This window comes from Triticum urartu, chromosome 4, assembly GCF_003073215.2.
Source record: "Triticum urartu cultivar G1812 chromosome 4, Tu2.1, whole genome shotgun sequence".
Lineage (NCBI taxonomy): Eukaryota > Viridiplantae > Streptophyta > Magnoliopsida > Poales > Poaceae > Triticum > Triticum urartu.
The window spans coordinates 100,891,911-100,898,732 of NC_053025.1; positions in this window are offsets into that span (position 1 = coordinate 100,891,911).

Consider the following 6,822-nt stretch of genomic DNA (forward strand, 5'->3'; position numbering starts at 1 on the left):
GCGGTTGATGTAGTCGAACGTCTTCGCGATCCAACCGATCAAGTACCGAACGCACGGCACCTCCGTGATCTGCACACGTTCAGCTCGGTGACGTCCCTCGAACTCTAGATCCAGCTGAGGCCGAGGGAGAGTTTCGTCAGCACGATGGCGTGTTGACGGTGATGATGAAGTTACCGACGCAGGGCTTCGCCTAAGCACTATGACAATATGACCGAGGTGGAAATCTGTGAAGGGGGGCACAACACACGGCTAAGAACTCAACTTGTGTGTCTACGGGGTGCCCCTGGCCACGTATATAAAGGAGGGGAGGGAAGAGGTGGCCGGCCCTAAGGGGGGCGCGCCAGGTGTGGGTAATCCTACTAGGACTCCCCAGTCCAAGTAGGATTCCGCTCCTCTTTCCTATTCGGATTAGGAGACAAGGAAACAGAGGGAGAGGGAGAGGGAGAAGGAAAGGGGGGTCGCGCCCCCACCCCTTGTCCAATTCAGTTTGGGCAGGGGGGAGGCGTGCGCCACCTCTTGGCCCTTCTCCCCTCTCTCCACTAAAGCCCAATAAGGCCCATTACTTCTCCCGATGAATTCCCGTAACTCCCCGGTACTCCGAAAAATACCCGAATCACTCGGAACCTTTCCGATGTCCGAATATAGCCTTCCAATATATCGGTCTTTACGTCTCGACCATTTAGAGACTCGTCCGAGACTTCAAACAACCTTTGGTACATCAAATCACATAACTCATAATACCAATCGTCATTGAACGTTAAGCGTGCGATCCTATGGGTTCGAGAACTATGTAGACATGACCGAGACTCATCTCCGGTCAATAACCAATAGCGGAACCTGGATGCTCATATTGGTTCCTACATATTCTACGAAGATCTTTATCGGTCAAACCGCATGAGGGAGTCCTGGATTAGGGGTTCTCCGGACAGCCGGACTATATCCTTTGGCCAGACTGTTAGACTATGAAGATACAAGATTGAAGACTTTGTCTCGTGTCCGGATGGGACTCTACTTGGCGTGGAAGGCAAGCTAGGCAATACGGATATGTATATCTCCTACTTTGTAACCGACCTTGTGTAACCCTAGCCCTTTCCGGTGTCTATATAAACCGGAGGGTTTTAGTCCGTAGGACAACATACAATCATACCATAGGCTAGCTTCTAGGGTTTAGCCTCTCCAATCTTGTGGTAGATCAACTCTTGTAATACTCATATCATCAATAATAAATCAAGCAGGACGTAGGGTTTTACCTCCATCAAGAGGGCCCGAACCTGGGTAAAACATCATGTTCCCTGCCTCCTGTTACCATCCGCCTTAGATGCACAGTTCGGGACCCCCTACCCGAGATTCGCCGGTTTTGACACCGACATTGGTGCTTTCATTGAGAGTTCCTCTGTGTCGTCATTGTTAGGCTTGATGGCTCCTACGGTCATCGTTAGCGATGTAGTCCAGGCTGAGACCTTTCTCCCCGGACAGATTTTTGTATTCGGCGGCTTTGCACTGCGGGCCAATTCGCTTGGCCATCTGGAGCAGATTGAAAGCTACGCCCCTAGCCATCAGATCAGGTTTGGAAGCTTAAACTACACGGCCGATATCCGCGGAGACTTGATCTTCGACGGATTCGAGCCTCTGCCTTGTGCGTCACACGGTCACGATGAGTATGATTTAGCTCTACCATCAGACAGTGTTGAGGAGATCGCACCGGCAACCGCTCCGACCCTCAATTCGGAGCCAGTTGCGCCGTCCATGGATGGGTAGATGGACCCCGCCACGGAGGCCTTATCCTCAGCGGCGATCGAGCCGAACATCGACCTTACCCTGCAAGAGAGCCGTGTTGTCAGACTGCTGGATCCTTCTCCGAGCACGGACTCCGAACAGCCTGTGCCCGTCCCTAGCGAATCCAATTGGGCGCCGATCATGGAGTTTACCTCCGCAGATATTTTTCAGCATCCGCCCTTTGGCGACATACTGAACTCATTAAGGTCTCTCTCCTTGTCAGGAGGATCCTAGCCGAACTATGTCCGGCGGGATTGGGATGTGGATGACGAAGAAATTCGCTGCCGACCCACCACCCACTTAGTAGCCACTGTCGACGACTTAACCGACATGCTCGACTTCGACGCCGAAGACATCGACGGTATGGACGACGATGCGGGAGACGAAGAGGAACCACTGCCCAAAGGGCACTGGACAGCCACCTCATCATACGATATATACATGGTGGACACACCCAAAGAAGGCAATGGCGACGAGACAACAGAGGATGACCCCTCCAAGAAGCAACCCAAGCGCCGACGTCAGCGGCGCCGCTCTAAGTCCCGCCAAAGCAAAAGTGGTGATACCGGCACAGGAGATAATAGAACTCCGAACAATGCCGAAGATGGCAACAATCCCCCCCCCAGCACGATTTAGGGCAGGAGGAGGGGGAAGCCAGCCCTCCTGAGAGAGCGGCAGATGAAAAGGAGGAGGATGATAATTACATGCCTCCCTCTGAAGACGAGGCAAGCCTCGACGATGACGAATTCGTCGTGCCAGAGGATCCCGTTGAACAAGAGCGTCTCAAGCGCCGGCTTATAGCCACGGCAAATAGCCTTAAGAAAAAGAAACAGCAGCTTCAAGCTGATCAAGATCAGCTAGCTGACAGATGGACTGAAGTCCTCGCGGCCGAGGAATATAAACTCGAACGCCCCTCGAAGAGTTACCCAAAATGCATGTTGCTACCCCGACTAGAGGAAGAAGCGTATGACGCGGCTGATCGGCCACCTCGTGGCCGCGATAGAGAGGCATTCCAGCCAAAAGCTCAGCCTGCACCCCGACGCCATTCAAATAAAAAGGCATGGGGAAATACACCAAACCTGCGAGACGTATTGGAGGACAAAGAAAAACACGCAAGATTGATCTACAGATCACGAGGGCGCGCCACTATGCGAGATGATAAACGGCACGCCGGATACAGTAAAAGTAAATCCGGCCGGGCCGAACACAGCGGGCAAGACTCATTGGAGCTGCGTCGCGATATAGCCCAGTACAGAGGTGCCGCACACCCCTTATGCTTCATAGATGAAGTAATGGATCATCAAATCCCAGAGGGTTTCAAACCCGTAAACATAGAATCATACGACGACACGACAGATCCTAAGGTATGGATCGAGGATTTCCTCCTGCACATCCACATGGCCCGCGGTGATGACCTACACGCAATCAAATACCTCCCACTCAAACTTAAAGGACCAGCTTGGCATTGGCTCAACAACTTGCCAGCAGAGTCCATTGGCTGTTGGGAAGATCTGGAAGCCGCATTCCTCGACAACTTTCAGGGCACTTATGTGCGACCACCAGACGCCGATGACCTGAGCCATATAATTCAGCAGCCAGAGGAATCGGCCAGGCAATTCTGGACACGGTTCCTAACAAAGAAAAATCAAATCATCGACTGTCCGGATGCAGAGGCCCTAGCAGCTTTTAAACACAACATCCGCGACGGGTGGCTAACCCGGCACCTTGGTCAGGAAAAGCCGAAATCTATGGCAGCCCTCATGACACTCATGACCCGCTTTTGTGCGGGAGAAGACAGCTGGCTGGCTCGCAGTAATAACATATCAAAGAACCATGGTACTTTGGATACCAAGGACGGCAATAGCACGTCACGTCGCAACAAACATAAGCGCTGCATTAACAGCGACAATACCGAGGATACGGCAGTCAATGCCGAATTCAAAGGCTCTAAACCCGGTCAGTGGAAAAAGCCATTCAAAAGAAGCACTCCGGGCCCGTCCAGTTTGGACCGTATACTCGATCGCTCGTGTCAAATACACAGCACCCCCGACAAGCCAGCCAACCACACCAACAGGGATTGTTGGGTGTTCAAGCAGGACGACAAGTTAATTGCCGAAAACAAAGATAAGGGGCCACATAGCGATGACGAGGAGGAGTCCCGGCAGCCGAATACCGGAGGACAGAAGAGGTTCCCCCCACAAGTGCGGACGGTGAACATGATATACGCAACCCACATCCCCAAGAGGGAGCGGAAGCGTGCGCTCAGGGACGTATATGCGTTGGAGCCAGTCGCCCCAAAGTTCAACCCATGGTCCTCCTGTCCGATCACCTTCGATCGCAGGGACCACCCCACTAGTATCCGTCATGGAGGATTTGCCGCACTGGTCCTAGACCCAATCATTGACGGATTTCACCTCACTCGAGTCCTTATGGATGGCGGCAGCAGCCTGAACCTGCTTTATTAGGACACAGTGCACAAAATGGGTATAGACCCCTCAAGGATCAAACCCACAAAAACGACCTTTAAAGGCGTCATACCAGGTGTAGAGGCCCATTGCACAGGCTCAGTCACACTGGAAGTGGTCTTCGGATCCCCGGATAACTTCCGAAGCGAAGAATTAATCTTCGATATAGTCCCGTTCTCTTAGTGGTTATCATGCACTGCTCGGGCGAACCGCATTTGCGAGATTCAATGCGGTACCGCATTATGCATACCTCAACCTCAAGATGCCAGGACCTTGGGGGGTCATTACAGTTAATGGAAACACAGAGCGCTCTCTCCAAACGGAGGAGCACACTGCGGCCCTCGCAGCGGAAGCGCAAAGCAGCCTCTTAAGGAAATCCACTAGTTCGGCGTTTAAGGACCTGGACACCTTCAACCGCGCCCGGAGTAATCGGCAACATGACCACCTGGCACGTTCCGAGCTCCCATAGCAATGCGGCCCCCACCCCGGTCCCAGCCAAATGGCGAAATCCGTGCCACGCATACATAATTACGCATTAAAAATACCATGGGCACAGGTGGGGAGGGGGCATGACGGTGGCATGCCCCAAGTCGCGGCTTAAACCACACTAGGGGCTTCCCGCTTTGTTATTTTTCTCTTTCAGGACTTCAATCTTTGGAAACTCTGTCCGGCAGCGTGATTGCCGAACACATGATGCAGCATCCAAGGAGGCAGAAAGCTACGTCACACCACGGAACTCCCAGGTGGATTACGATAACGAGTGAAATATTTGCTTTACTACCATTCCTCAGCTTGCCCTTGGAAGGGACATGTCAAATAGTCCTACTTTTTGCTTATTGCACTGCATGTATCATTCTGCTTTAACGCACCTTTTTGGATAAACAATGCATAGCATTAAGACTATTATTGCATTCTTCTTTTCTTTATATACATATGTTCATTCATGACATCCAGCACCCGTACACTCTGGTACGGCAAATATGCTAGGGGCTTAAGCATACCCCATAATACGGCGTGAGAATTCCGAACACTTTCACAAGTGCGGCACCCCGAACTTATAGCATTATATGCATCAGCTGCGAATCATGTCTTTGGTCAATAGTTGGGTTTGCCCGACTCCCATGTTTTGGTACCTTACGTTCCGCTATATCGGCTAAGGTAGCACTGGGAGAACTACTGCAATTGTGCCCCGGTTCAGCTGGGCTAAGCACCTCAGTAGAGAAAGCTAAAACTGACTGTCATGATAAGGCAAGAGATTGGTCGTTGTTCGAGAGGTTTTCGAGTCCCTAAAGACTTATGCCGCTTAGAGCGAGGAGTCGGCCCTGTCCAGCTTAAGGCGTGTATCGCGCCCCGAATTCGGCCTTCCGAATACTAGGGGCTTCGCCGAAATTTAAAATTATAGAATTCTATGGCTAAGTGAGAGTGATAACGCATTATAGTCCGATTGCCTTGTTCGTTGTGCTGAGCACCTCCCTCGAAGGACCCAACAATGGGAACAAGAGTGCTCATGTTTATCCCGAACACCCCAGCACTCGTGGCATGGGGGCAAAAGCTGATGACTGGCCATCTCTCAGATTTGATAAACAGCCGAACAGAAGGTAATATTTTAAATTCAAACAAGCGTTGCATAGCGCATATGAACAAGTTTTCATGAATACAGGACTACACGAGCGGGTTTACTCAAATATTGTATCTTTGGTACACTCGTCTGCTACGAGACAGGCACCCTTCAGGACAACCTCATAGTACATCTCGGGGTGACGATGCTCCTTGCCCTCCGGCGGCCCTTCCTTGATCAGCTTCACGGCGTCTAGCTTGGCCCATTGCACCTTCACACGGGCGAAAGCCCGGCATGCACCTTTGATGCAGACGGACCACTTGACGACTTCCAGCCATGGGCAGGCATCCACAAGCCGCCTCACCAGGCCGAAGTAGCTGTTCAGAAGGGCGTCGCCAGGCCATAGCCGGACTATAAAGCCCTTCATGGCCTGTTCGGCCGCCTTGTGTAGCTCGACCAACTGCTTTAGCTGGTCGCTCATAGGCACCGGGTGTTCGGTCCCTGTATATTGGGCCCAGAACAACTTCTCCGTTGAGCTTCCCTCCTCGGCCTGGTAAAACGTTGCGGCATCCGACACGCTGCGGGGCAAATCTGTGAATGCTCCTGGAGAGCTCCGGATTCGGGTAAGTAACAAGTAATTTACTTTCACATGCTTGCTTTGCATATAGAATGCCTTACCCGCCGCTATCTTCTTCATCGCATCAATCTCCTGGAGGGCCTTTTGGGCTTCGGTCTTGGCATTCTTTGCGCTCTCAAGGGCCGCGGCAAGCTCGGACTCTCGCATCTTCAAGTCAAGCTCCAACGCCTCGTCCTTTGTCACGATAACGTGGAGCTCTTGCTGCACCTCGCCCACCCAAGCCTCCTGCCTTTCCCGCTCAGTGCGCTCCTTGGCCGCTTTGTTTTCGGCCTCGGATAGCGCTTGCTTCAGGGTCGCCACCTCGGTCGTGGCCCCTGGCAAATTTATGATAATCCCATCATTTCGCAATCGCTTTCCTTTTATATAGATCCATAGACTAGGTACTA